We start from the raw sequence: 14,815 nt of genomic DNA, 5'->3' as shown, positions 1-14,815 counted from the left end.
AATGAGAGATACAATACAATAATACAATAGTAGAGTTGGAAGGGACCTTGGAGGTCTTCTAGTCCAACCCCCTGCCTAGGCAGGAAACCCTATACCGTTTCAGACAAATAGCTATCCAACATCTTCTTAAAGACTTCCAGTGTTGGGGCATTCACAACTTCTGGAGGCAAGCTGTTCCACTGATTAATTGTTCTCACTGTCAGGAAATTTCTCCTCAGTTCTAAGTTGCTTCTCTCCTTGATTAGTTTCCACCCATTGCTTCTTGTTCTACCCTCAGGTGCTTTGGAGAATAGTTTGACTCCCTCTTCTTTGTGGCAACCTCTGAGATATTGGAATAATGCTATCATGTCTCCCCTAGTCCTTCTTTCTCTTAAGCTAAACATACCCAGTTCCTGCAACCGTTCTTCATATGTTTTAGTCTCCAGTCCCCTAATCATCTTTGTTGCTCTTCTCTGCACTCTTTCTAGAGTCTCCACATCTTTTTTACATCGTGGCGACCAGAACTGAATGCAGTATTCCAAGTGTGGCCTTACCAAGGCATTATAAAGTGGTATTAACACTTCACGTGATCTTGATTCTATCCCTCTGTTGATGCAGCCTAGAACTGTGTTGGCTTTTTTGGCAGCTGCTGCACACTGCTGGCTCATATTTAAATGGTTGTCCACTAGGACTCCAAGATCCCTTTCACAGTTACTACTACTGAGTAAGGTATCACCTATACTGTACCTGTGCATTCCGTTTTTGTTGCCTAAATGTAGAACCTTACTCTTTTCACCATTGAATTTCATTTTATTAGATAGTGCCCAATGTTCAAGTTTGTCAAGATCCTTCTGTATCTTAAGCCTATCTTCTGGAGTGTTGGCTATTCCTGCCAGCTTGGTATCATCTGCAAATTTGATGAGTTCCCCATTTATTCTATGTTCTATCTGTATTTGGAAGGAGAAACTTCCAAGAGATTGAGTTCCTTAGAGGGTGTTAACAGCTTCATATAATCATTTCAAGTAGTTTCTCCCAACATATCCTTGTATTTCATCTGCCTTGGCACTCAGCCAGGCATCACACATTTTATACAGTTTATTCTGGACTGTCCTGAAAGCACTAGTAAAGGCATTTTTCTTGGCAGTTGATGATGATGTAGTCCTGATGGACACAAAGAAGATAATGCTTCTCAAGAAATAAAGCCTGTATCTCCTCCTCATTCTCATCAAATCAGTCATGCTGCTTGCAGGTAAAAGGTCCTAGCATCTTCAATGCAGATGGATAGGCACCAACGTTCCCACTTGTCCTCAGTATTGTCAGCAAGATGTAGGTAGCAAGTTTGGTTTCTAAGTCTTCAGCCAGTGATGTAGCCAAACTGTGGTCCTTTAGCCTTACCGTATTGATGCTTTTCAGATCTTACTTCATTGGGGTCACTATTTAGGTCTGATGAAGGTTCATATTTGAATCATGAGTCAGAGTTTTGGCAGCGTGACTAATATTATGAGATAGACCCAGAAGCAAATACACAGCACACCAAGCCTTCAGACAATTAACAGTGGTTTATATACAGAAATATGCAAACGTATACATGGGGATAAATTACCTTATCACTCAGCTCGGACACAAGGAGAGTAAATGAGATACACAATGAGAGAGAGAGAGAGAGAAAGAGAGAGAGAGAGAGAGAGAGAGAGAGAGAGAGAGAGAGAGAGAAACTCCCTCTATTGGCTACCTATATCTATAGACTTGTGTGGACCTCCAATCAGAGTTTTAAAAGGGTTATACTCTAGGGCCTAGCTGCAATAAATCAGCCTCATTGCATCAGCCTCACATTACATTTCATCAGCTTACAGATTACAGTTTACAACCTTTCATCAGCTGGCAGCTATTACATCCTCAGTACATGACAATGAGCCTACAGTCCAATAGTCACCCACACACGCATAGCCTTGGTCACTCTGTCATGCTGCTTGTCTTTTCTCCTGACAGCCACATTGTCAACGAGATGCTTAGAGTGGGGTTGCATCCAGGAGGTCCTTTTATGGAGTGGCAGGCAGAAAGTTGTTAGTCAGCGTGGTTGTCTGGGCTGTGAATAGCCACATATCATGAGCTGAGTGCCAGGTGGGGTCCGAAAGTGAGTGAACTGCTCTAAAAAGAATGTTCCCCCATCAAAGGTGTTGTCCCTCCCTGACACCCCACGCACCCCAAATATCAGAAATAGGGATTATTTGATTCTCGGAAGCCTGCTTTAATACTCTTTGATAGGACATCATCTAGGTCTCACTGTGCTCTGGATAGCTTAGGCTGTACTTGAGCATGGTCTGCAAGATGCTTTCCTGCTGATGGGGGTGGATGGGGTCTATTAGCCAAGCTTTTAAAACCACACAGCAGCAGAGACGGAGAAAAGGCGGCTTTGGCCTGCGGCAGACATGATGCGACTCGATTAAATTTTCTTTTCTTTTTTGTGCACATTCAAGAGCATCAGGGAAAATGTCATATTTACATAAAAATGATACTGCTTCATTGGGAGAATACAGTCAATTACTGGCCCATTCCATTACCAGCACTTCCAGACGGTGGGCAAACGTGCCTAACTGAACTAGAGATTGGGCAGTTAACACCTACTAAATTTGAACCAATACATTTCTCTGGTATTCACAAATACACACTCTGCTCTGTCGTAATATTTTTATTTATTTATTTATTAGATTTCTATCTTGCCTTTATTACTTTGCAAGTAGCCCCAGACAAAAACATGCAAAATACTCCTTCCTTCTCTGCTTTTGCTCCACAGCAGTCCTGTGACGTTGGCTGGGTGATTGAGAGTGACTGGCCCAAAGCCTTTCTAGGACTGTAAGGACTAAACCTTACAGTGTCCCAAAAGGGCTTTATCAAAAAGCAACTGGGTTTTATTTCTCTTTGAAGACGTGTCGCTTCTCATGAACTGAAGAAGAAGTTTCTTGGATGATGTTGGCTAAGAACCATAGCTATGACAGGCAAGCAGTTGAACAAAACAGCAAAATTTAAGGATATTCATAGCCGGTTCAGAAATAAAATGTTATTGTGTTTTTATATAAATTTTATCAGACATTTTAAAGAGAACATTAAAAACTAGCACAAACTAATACAGAATTAAGAGAACAAAGAAAGAGAGTAGGAAAAAAGAAAGTGCGGAAAGAAAGGATAAAAAGAAATAGAAATAAGACGCTTCTGATTTTCCTTGTAGCAAATACAAGTATGATTACAAGGTTATCTCTTATATTATGATTACAAAAGCAGATCTTTTTTTTCTATTATCCTTTTTTCCCTAATCATCAAAACCACAAGTCTTACGTGCATTTTTTTTCTGTGTCATGAAAAAGTCTATAAGGGGTTTCCAGTCAACCATAAATGTAGATTCTGTCTAATCAAAAAGAAAAATATAATGTTATCATAAAGGTGAGGATGGAATGATGCTTGTAGATAATGTTCTGGGACCACAAATGTATAACATTTTTTTTTTTACAATAAGAGGTTTTAAGTAATTATAACAAATGTCTTGGACTGGGAAAAAGGGGAAAGTCCAAATGAACAAAGTGAATTTTGTGCAGCAAGAAAAACCTTGATAGGAAGAATGTCATCTGGTTTACAAACTAAGGAAAAAAAACCTGAGCCATTTCAAATGTAGATTGTTTCTCTCTCTCCAGGTACATATGCTTATCTGAATGTATCTCACAAAAGGAGGAAAAACTTCTGAGAGAAAGCTAATATTTTTCTCTCTCGATCTAACTTTCTATATGCAGTGATTTTAATGGGTTTTTTTTTATAGAATATAACCAGCTTGTAAAGGGACGGACTAAAGAAAGCTTTTTACTACTTGAAACTGCAAAAAATATAAATGAAAGCAAATTGTTATACAGCAGTTGGTATCACATCCGCACAAGTACAGAAATGTTGTAAATAAAGTAAAAATATTATGTGGGCAGTTCGCAAATAAAAAATGAAGTATAAAAATAATAAATATAGCACATAAATATAGAATCTAAATCAGATAAAAGCACTAGAATAAAAAACAGAATGAAACACCTTCAGCAAACAATAGCACAAGGAATGTAAAAGCAGTACGACTAAGATGTAAGAAAGCTTGGGAGAGTATTAATCTGGTCCTGAAAACAGGGATATCTGGGAAGCTACAGAGGAAAGGGAATTCCACCCAAAAAGCATATCAGAATTCAGGTCTTGTAGCCATTAAAAGAAAAGCTGACTAAAAATAAATGTTTGAATATTCCTCATCTTAAACTCCTTGAACATGTACAATTAACCAGTTTGGTGAAAGGATCTGAAAAGAATTTAGGAAGTCCAGTTCACAAATTCTTCAAATGAGAGAGAGAAAAGAGAGAAGTGTCTCTCGGTGGGAACTAGAGTTCCAGTTGCAATTGATTGAGAAACGTGAAGATCTTTTTAATCCCTCAAATGGCAAAGGGGCTTCCCAGCGCCTTCCTATCGGCTGGTACCACTGCATTTTACAGTATACTGTTCCAGAAAAATATAATTCTCATAGGAAGTGTAAGAAGGTCCTTCATGGTGATCATGCTGATTTTTCTTTGCAGGTGGCTGCTCCTTGGACAATTCCGTCAAAAACGGGAACAGCCCAATCCAGAATCGGTGTAATCAGTAACCTTTGAATTGCCTGCATAATGGCCCTGAGGTACAATGGCCACATTATCACATAAAGATTTGTTCTCACAAATCCTTTCTGTGTTCCTAGTGAAAGTGCTGGCTTTTTTTAAAAAAAAATTATGCTGTGGTAAGCAAGCCTTCTGCTGTGGCCTTAATTTAATTCATCCTTAAAATGTGCTCTGCTTAATATACATATTTTGGTATCCAGAGACTACAGTCAACATTTTGATTCAGAATAGACAGGGCTTCATCACACACAGAGACAAGATTGGATGGGGTGTGTGTGTGTGTGTGTGTGTGTGTGTGTGTGCATGCCATTTTTTTCCATAGGTGAAGAGAAGGATTTTTCTTTGATTTTCAAGTGAATTAAACCTAATGCTTACTCCTGTAGTTTTCTTATACTGTTCGGGGCCGTAGGTTGCTCACTCTTGATGTAGATTATAGAAATTCTTCGGAAACAAGTGCTCTCTTAGTTGCTATACGTAAAAATCTCCTGTTTCCCTTGAGACAGAGACCTCAACCTTGAAAAAGGAGAAATAGAAATGGCTAATGATTTTATACAGTGTTAAGCTGAGAAGCCATTTTTTCTTTGTAGTGGCAGAGATAGGGGCTCAACACCCAACAAGTGAAAACCAATAAAACTTTTTTTTTTTTTTAAAAAAAACACCCATCAAGCGAGAGGTCTAGTTTCATATTGCAAATTTGCTACCACAAATTGTAGTGGAACGATTGGATTGTTTGTGGGAATTCTTGAAAATAGCGGTTTGGGAACTGAATTTATAAGTACCAATAGCCGTAATTATATTTTAATCATCCATGATATATTCATTAGTCCTCACTTAAAGACTGCCCTCTTTAGCAACTGTTTGAAGCAGACAGTGCTGAAAATGTAATTTTATGACTAGTTCTTGTACATAACATGCTGGTCATATGATTGACATATGATTATGTACCTCGCAACTGGCAGGCGTTTACAACAGTTGCTAGGCCCTGTGGTCACTATGTGATGGCCATTTACACACTTCGCAGCCAGCTTCTGACAAGTAGAGTCAAAGGAGAATCTGGCAGTAAAATCACAAGTTGTAGTCACGTATGTCTCACTTAACAACTGCATCACATAGCGACAGTGTTTGGTCCCAAGTGTGGCCATTAAGAGAGGACTACTTGTATAATACCCTTTGCCTAATGATAACGAATTCATGTAATGCTCCCAGTCAATGGAAACAGTGTGTTTTTGCCTCACTTTTTTATTTTCCTGGAGAACAACTCATTAACAGCCCAACCAGGCATTTTACAGATGAGGGAGGAGCACAAATCCCACTATTCCTGTCAGCAAAGCTGGTGTTCTTGCTAGTGGTAGATTGTTAGAGTTACAGTCATATATTCTTGGAGGGTGGGTGGGTGGGTGGGTGGGATGCTGGCATAAACATATTGTATCCTAGGGTCTATATCCTTTTATATTTCTGTAAATAAATGTGCATAGGTACCCATATTCCTTATTTGTCAATCTTTGCTCATTAAAATCTAATGATCCTTAGTTTTGCTCCATTGGCCACTCCGTGTTCCATTTTGTCTGGCTGATCCTTTTACTCACTTAATTATGACCAGGGTGGGCTTTGTGGACAGAGAAGGATCTTTTCCTCTGTCGTGATTTATAGGCATGTATGCATATTCTTCTGTGGAAAAGTAACGCACTCTCCCTCCCTCCCTCCCCCCCCCCTCTCTCTCAGAATCTGTGAAGTTGAAAGATGTCTGATCAAAGGCGTTCTCTGAGAATGAGACATTATTTCGGAAGTCAGAGTTTCTCCAACCCCTGCCCCGTGCAAAGCATCCACTGCTGGGATGTGGCACGAGGAAGAGCAGGTTGTGTCGGGAGTCCCCCCTTTCGTTACTCTTGCCTGCCCACGATTTATTTCCTGCCCCGCAGTTCCTTCCCTGCAGCGTTTATGGTTACATTTCTATCCGTGCATCATCCGCGATTGATGTCCCCCTGTACGCAGGCAGAAGCTGTAACTCACCCTTGTGACTCGGGCTCCCAGCTCGTTACTCACAGGTTGGTGTCAGCCCCATGAGTTACAACCTCGCTGCTCGGAGGAAAGTGCATGGAGGAGGCCAATGGCCGGGCAGGAAAGGGAGGGAGAGAGACAGAGGGATGAACCAGATCTGGACAGAGGAGAAAATAATCTTTTCCTCTATTTCTTTCTCCAATAATTGACACCTTCCTCATATTTTAGCCCTGTTATGTCTTAAGCCTAGAAAAATGCCAGTAACCCTCCACTCCCTGGGCCTTTGTCAGGGGACTACACTTAATACCTCTCCCTTATTTCCAAACGTCCCTAGCAGAAGGGGAGGCCCCTTATTTCAAGTCAGGGCCGCTTGTTAGAATTTAATGCCCAGAACTCTTTAATTTTCAAATATTGTAAGCTAAAGCATTCCATTAAAACAATGTTTTTAAAATTTGGAAACTTTAAGTGGTGTGAACTTCAATTCCCAGAGTTCCCTAGCCACCAAGTCCATACCTCTTAAAGTTGCCAAGTTGGAAAAAAAACACTAATTTAAATACAGGTAGTCCTTGAGGTATGACCACAATTGGACCAGAATTTCCATTCCTAAGCAAGGTTGTTCAGTGAGTTGTGCCCAATTTTATGACTTTCTTGCCACAGTTAAGTTATTCACTGATGTTGTTAAATAAATTTCATGGTAGTTAAGCCAATCCAGTTTCCTCCATTGACTTGGGTTGTCAGAAGCCAGCTGGGAAGGTCACAAATGGTGATCACATGACCCCAGGATGCTGCAAACAGTGTAAATACATGCCGATTGCCAAGTGTCTGAACTTTGATCACTGACTGTGGGGATGCTGCGACACTTGTAGGTGTGAGACAAAGTGATAAGTCACTTTTTTTCAGTGCTGCTCTAACTTTCAGCAGTCCCTAAATAAATGGTGATAAGTCGAGGGCTACCCATAAAGAAAACCGCTGTACCGCATCTTTTCTGAAATGTCAATCTGGCTGCCTTAAACTTACCAGGAATGCAATGCCTCTTGTAAAGTAAAGCCACTTTGTTGTAAAGAAAGCCAGTATGGTATAGTGGTGAAGATGTTGGCCTAGAAACCAGGAGAAACTAAGATCTGGACCAGAGGTGGGTTGCTCCTGGTTCGGCCCAATTCGGCCAAACTGAGTGGTATTTTGGCCTGGGTCACAGGACCGACAGCGACCCAGGTTGGCCACGCTCCTGAACTGGTTCCCTGGTCGCTGCTACCATTGCCGGCATGTTGTTTAGTAGTGTGAGTGCATGCACAGTTTACTGTAAATTGTTCTGCGCATGCGCGAAGAACAATTTACATTGAACTGCACAAGCGAAGCAAACTGGTAGTAAAACCAGGAGCAACTCACTTCGGAACTGGACCTCCCTTAACATGACAGCTGGCTGAGTGACTTTGGGCCAGTCACTCTCACTTAGGTCACCTAACACCTCACAGGTTTGTTTTTTTTTGGGGGGGGGGGATAGGAGTATTAGGCATGGTTCACTACCACCTGAAGGGCTGCCACGGAGAAGCCGAATAAACCTATTCTCCAAAGTAGGCATGAAGACAAGACAAGAAAAGATGAATGGAAACTAATCAAAGAGAAAAGCAACCTAGAACTACGGAGAAATTTCCGAACAGTGAGACGATTAACTATTGGAACGTCTTGCCTTCAGAAGTTGTGGGTGCACCATCACTGGAGGCTTTTAAGAAGAGATTGGACAGCCACTTGTCTGGAATGGCACGGGGTCTCCTGCTTGAGCAGGAGGTTGGACTACTTCCAAGGTCCCTTCCAACTCTGTTATTCTGACTTCTGACCTCAAGTTATATATTTTTAAAAGGTGGTATAAGAATCGAGTAATAATCAAAGCTATTAGCCTTGGCTCCAGATCCGAGTTCCCAATTTCCAACTTTTTCATGTCTTTTGGTCAAAGCCAACTGATATGCACCACTGAGTATGTGAATTTTATGAACACTCTGTACCAGCCTAGAGGTTGCAAGGAGAGATCAAGGGCCAGAGCAACGGAAATGCAAAACTAGCTGTTCCAGATCTGTGCCAAGATGAAAGCGTGCCGACATCTGAACATCTAAAGCTGGCAGATGTCCCTCTGTTCATTGCTTCTAAAATCCCTGCTTCATTGTCACTCATGTTTGACAATGCTGAAAATTAAACCAAAAAGGAGAGGAGGTGTGAAGAAAACAGACTTTCTGTAATTTATATTTCTCTTAATTTGAAGTATTAAATAATAATATGAAGATGCTCCCATATGGGCATATTTTAAGATTGAACAGCGGGCTAAGTGTTGTTATTTTTTTCTGGCTGTTATTCTGCTCAGTTTGCAACTTCTAATATTAAAAATTATACAGCTGACCACTTGCAAATTTTATCATAATTAAATCTGCATCAGAACAGAACCATTGCATGGAACTCTGCTTGGCTCTTGCTAAACTAATCTGTCTCCTGACAGAATAAGCACTCATAGTATTTCATATGTAGGAAATACGAATCTATCCTGCACTCTCTGAAAAATTATTATAATATTTTTTTTAGGAAGTAGGGAATGGGGGACATCTACTAAGGCAGGAAGGATTGAATGCTGGGTGGCATTAAAGATAACATGTTTAATCTGATTTTCTATAGGGACATACCATCCATGTAGTTTATACATGTAGTTTTGGGGGCAATTGTATCTAAGAGGTTTGCCATTGCTTTCTCCTGATACAGCTTGTTGGCTTCCCAGTTGAGATCTGGCCTGTCCAGATTGTCTTCCATTCAAACTTCTTACCAGGCCTGGCTCTGCATAGCTGTATGAAGATTGGACTAATTCAGCTATGTGCTGCCACCTGCTGTGACTAGTTAACACCATGGAGGATGACATAGGGAAGGGTTGCAAGAAGCGCAGGAGAAATAGTTGTGGTGTGCAGACCAGCCACCACTTCTGTGACCTGTGCTTTTTTACTGACTTGCCACCCTTATTATTAGGCTTCTACAACAGGTCCATCTCCGATTTAGCTGATAAGCATCAATGACAACCCTTAGTAAGCACCCTATTTATTTGGATTTTCCAACATTTTATCTGGAGGGTCTTCCTGCTAGTGTGCACATTAGAAGAGGGAAATTCTGGCAGGCTGTTAATTACAGGTGCTGCTTGGCTGGCGCAGCAGTGTCCCATTGCTCTCCTGGCAGAGCTACGCGGCAAGTGACAGACTCCATGATAAATTGATATCCCGTTTAGCATCAATTTTCCCTTCTCTAGTGGCAGACAGCTGTGCTAATGGGAAGGGACAAGCGCAAATGAAATTACAGGGGCTGACTGAGCAGGTGCCCCCCCCCTTGCGAAACAGACACAGGGGTGCCAGGAGCAGGAGGTGGGAAGGTGGAGGGCTTTGGCTCCAGTAGCCCTTCCTTTCATGTGTCATGGATGGGGACTAAGGATTTACTTTCCCGAGATGCAGGGAGGGAAGCAGAAGTGATCTGAATTTAAAATCACTAGGAAGGAAGACACCATTTTCTAACTTATCTCTTGTGATATCAAATCACAGATGCTTGCCCAGCTTGGGATGGAAGGGTTCTCCACTGCCTCTTGAGAACCAAAAGCTTCACAGATGGAGGTTTTGTTAAACCAACATTTAACTTAACCCTTCCTTTCCAGCAACCTTCCAGCTTCAAGAAATCACATGCAGTTTGAAAAACTGTTCTACCCTCTTCGTTCTTTCATTTATTCATGCGTCTGAATATGCTGGTCCTTTTGAATTACACACCCTTCTGCTTTTTGGGGGTGGGTGGGGTGGGGAGGTTAATGATTCATTTATCCCAATTGATCAATCACTAAATGTAATGCTTGTAAGACTGGGGTTTAAGATTCATGACTGCCTGGTGCGAATGAACTCTTCTGAACATGTTAACTAATACATTTGAATAATACTGTATGTATGGATAGATAATGGCGAAAGTGCAGTGCCCAGACAATGGAGAAGGAAACTTCATAGCTCTGGTTAATTCAAAAAAATTTCATCTGTCTGATGTCATCATAGCAAAGGGATATGGCAGGGGTGTCCAAACTTGGCAACTTTAAGACTTGTGGACTTCAACTCCCAGCTGACTGGGGAATTCTGGGAGTTGAAGTCCACAAGTCTTAAAGTTGCCAAGTTTGGACACCCCTGGGATATGGAATTCCTGAGAGGAGAAAAGCATTGGTTTTGAAATCCTAGTTTCAGAGCTAGAATGGCAGGGCAAATCAGTACAAACCAGTTGCATCATCTGTCTTCTGGGGACCGAATGGTTAGATAGGTATTTCTCAACCTTGGCACCTGTAAGATGTGTGGACTTTAACTCCAAGAATTCCCTAGCCAGCATGAAGTCCACATGTCTTAAAGTTGCCAGAGTTGAGAAAGAGTGGGTTAGAGATTCAAGCATCATGCTAATCAACTGTTGATTATGACTTTGCTTTGTGAAACATGCCTTAGTTGCTTTTCTTTCTTTAATGCAATGCCATAAAGTTAAGGTATATATATATAAGGTACTTTATAAGTATTATCAATAAAGATGTCTGGGTATCAGAGCCCAGAGTCTGGGTATTCTAACTAAATTTTATCCTTCCTTCCTAGAGGAATGCCAGTGTTTATAATGGGAGGCAGCATGGAAGCAGCGATTCTCAGTGATTATATGCCCCCCCACCCTTTAAAACAGGTTATCCTCCTAGACACAAATGGCCCAACTCTTACGATTTTCCAGAGAATAGTTAAATCTGTTTCTTCCTGAAAATCTTTGGTGATTAAACAGCAAGATGGAAGATCCGTAACATTATTATTTCTTATTGTTTTACTTTTTATTTTATTATTCCCTGTGTTTTGATTTTGTAGAATTTTCAGAACATCTGGGATGAAATAGTATATGAATCTTACACAGAAACAAATTGTGGGTTATAAACCATAGTGGCTTCACGTGCCTCTCAGGAAAATGTGAGATAGTTGATAAATGCAGGAAGTTTGTAATATAGAGATGATGACGTTGACCTTCTTTGCAGAGTTGTCAGTAAAAATGTCAAGATTATGCCTTCGCTGACGATCTGGTTATAATTTTACAGGATCCAAAAAATAATATAGAATACTTGATGAGGAAATGGAATGAGTTTGGGGCATTGGCAGGTTTCCAAATAGATAAACAGAAAACAACAATGCTGACCAAGAATATGTCTTCTCAGGATAACGATATAGTGAATAAAAAGTCGGGTTTTAGGGTTGAGAAAAAGATGCCATGTTTGCCAAATGCAAATATAAAACTGTTTCAAAATAACTATGTCCCTCTTTGGGGGGATATTAAACAGGATTTACAAAGATTGGATAAATTGCATTTATCACTATTGGGTAGAATTTCTGTAATTAAGATGAATATTTTACCAAAGATGCTTTTTTTTAAAAAATCTCAAGATAATGTTTTGACAACTTGAAGGAATCATTATGGGTACTCCTCACTTAAGACCATTCACTGAGTGACTGCTCAAAGTTACAGCATTGCTGAAAAAGAGTGATTTACAAATGGTTCTTACATTATGCCCGTTGCAGCATCTCCACAGTCACATGACCTTCATTGGGATGCTTGGCAACCTTGTGCATTTACAACAATTGCAGTATTCTGCAGTCACATATTTGCCACTTGCAGCCTTTCCAGCTGGCTTCCAACAAGCAAAGTCATTGTGGAAACTGGCAGGAAAAGCTAGGTTGCAAGTCATGGCACAGTGATGTCTCCTGCCTAATGAACATGGCAATTCGCTTAACAACCACAGCAACAACGACAACAACAAAAAAAGATTGTAAAATCAAGTGTGATTTTACATGAGATTTCCTGTTTAATTTTCCGTACTAATTAATAATGATTTTTCCGGTCCTTTTTGTGATCAGAAGTCAAGAACTACTTGAATGTGAATAGATTATTGTTATTTTTAAATATAAATTGCAAGGTAGTGATTGCTGTAACGCTGCCCATGACTTGACTCCTGCCCATTCCAGCTCAAAGTTTTGTTCTGAGGTGAAGTTCCAATATGTAGCACAGCAATGAACCTCGAATGAGTAGATTTGGCAATAAAAACCATGCTATCTCTGCTCATGTTATCTTTGTTCTGATTTATAGAATGTTTTTTTTTCTGCTTTGCAAAACTCTTACTCCAACAAACTAAAACAATAAAAGTAAATTAAACATAACTACATCTAATTGGAACTATCCACTCACTAGCCACAGACTCTTCAAGAAGTATGTTTAACAGGGCATCCTCTTCAAAATTCATAAAATTTTATCACCTCTTAAAACTAATCATACATCTCTCTTCCAGTTTAAGTATCACCAGTCTCTAACTTTTTTCTTTCATATACTTGAATGTAAAATGAGCTAGAATAGAGCGAGCATTACGTCAGAAACTTTAATGAAAGAACAGTAATATTTCTTGATCATTTGAGGTCTCTTTATTTTACCTTTGGAAAGCAGCCCTGTTCATTTACTGGAAGATTCAAAAATTAGTCCTGAGTTTTGAATTTGGGGGGATTGAATACAAATTTTGGCAAGTGAAATATCTTTGGCCACAGTGAGATTCTGGGAATTTTGCTTCCAAGATTCTTTTTAAAACATCTGCAAATGGATAGGAATTTAATCTTATCAGGAGCTACCTGTATTCTGCCATCCCCCCCCCCCAAAAAAATAAACCTTAAAATACAATTGCAGGACTTTCATCACTTAGAGAGAAAAAACGGGACCATTTTACATAGTAAATTTGTACATTCACAATCAGGCTAAACTAAAATTAGAATGAACGAGTGAATTGTTTGCCTGGACTGATGACTGAAATCATCTTTTGTGATTTGACTATAACATAAAAAGTTCATAATCAGTCCCTCGTATGCTGGCATAAAGACGCTGCTTTCTTATATGATGTGAAAAGTGTTTTAAGTCCCTCTTGAATTATTAGTGAACACAGGTGACAGTTAAAATGAGTTGGGAAAAAAGAAAAAAGGCCTTTCAGAACCAAATGCAATTCCAGCCAATGTATGTTTTGCATTTGCATTGCCGATGTATGAAATGCGAAATCACCTTTATTGTTATTTGTGAAAAGACCATAAAATGATGTAACGATCTGAGTGTTGTGTGTCTGCCGCGCCATAGAGCACATTCACACTATTCAGCTTGCTAGGATTCCTTGCCACACAACTGGGATCAGCAGGCACAGGCAAGCAGGGCGCACACCTGTAGTTTCTATAGCCGTTTGCTTGCCTAGCTTCACAGCAAGGAGGGGACCGAGAGGTGGGAGTGAGAGGATGCCTTGCAGGCTTTGTTAGTCCAATGGCGGAGGTTATTGAGACAGAAACTCAGCCTCTGTGGCTGCTGCAAAAGATTGAGGCTTTAATCAGAGGCATGTCAGACAATTCAAGGAGATGGCTCCCTTGGCAATCCTAACTCTGCCCCTCTTGTACTACAGTGTCTGGGTGCCTCCAATGGGCTCCGTCTACTTCTGAGCTATGGCTGCTCTGGGATCCATATCTTTGAATTTCTCTGCTTGCATAAATTCAGAATCTTGACTGTGAATGTTGGATTAATGGGGCTTTATAGCTTTGTTTTGTTTTGTTGGGTGGGGGGGCTGACAGGAAAAAGCAAACGGAGGAAACATGAATATGAGGCATGGGGCACAACAAATGTAACATTGGCAGAAGATTCTTTTTTAAAAAACAAACAAACACCAGACTGTGTTTCCTATGTTTAGAATAGAATAGAATAGAATTCTTTATTGGCCAAGTGTGATTGGACACCCAAGGAATTTGACTTCGGTGCATATGCTCTCAGAGTACATAAAAAGACAAGATACATTCGTCAAGAATCGTAAGGTACAACAGTTAATGATAGTCATAGGGATATATGCCTTTTGTTATATGCCTTTTGTACACGCACATCTAGAACGTGGGTGGAGTCCTTTTACCATACTCACAATCAGCTTGACCCGAATCTCTTCCTCAGAGAAGCCCCCATCTGGAATGTGCCGCAGAGCCTGGTACCTTGAGCTTCACTGTAAAAGCAACTGAGGAAGTCCCTCGGCCATCAGGCAGCCTTGCACTCACGTGGTCTTCTTCTACAGGATCTCTTTTCTTCCTCCCCTCCATGGAAGAGAAAGA

Source organism: Natrix helvetica, assembly GCF_964273705.1.
Source record: "Natrix helvetica genome assembly, chromosome: 1".
Lineage (NCBI taxonomy): Eukaryota > Metazoa > Chordata > Lepidosauria > Squamata > Natricidae > Natrix > Natrix helvetica.
This window is presented reverse-complemented; position numbering follows the sequence as displayed.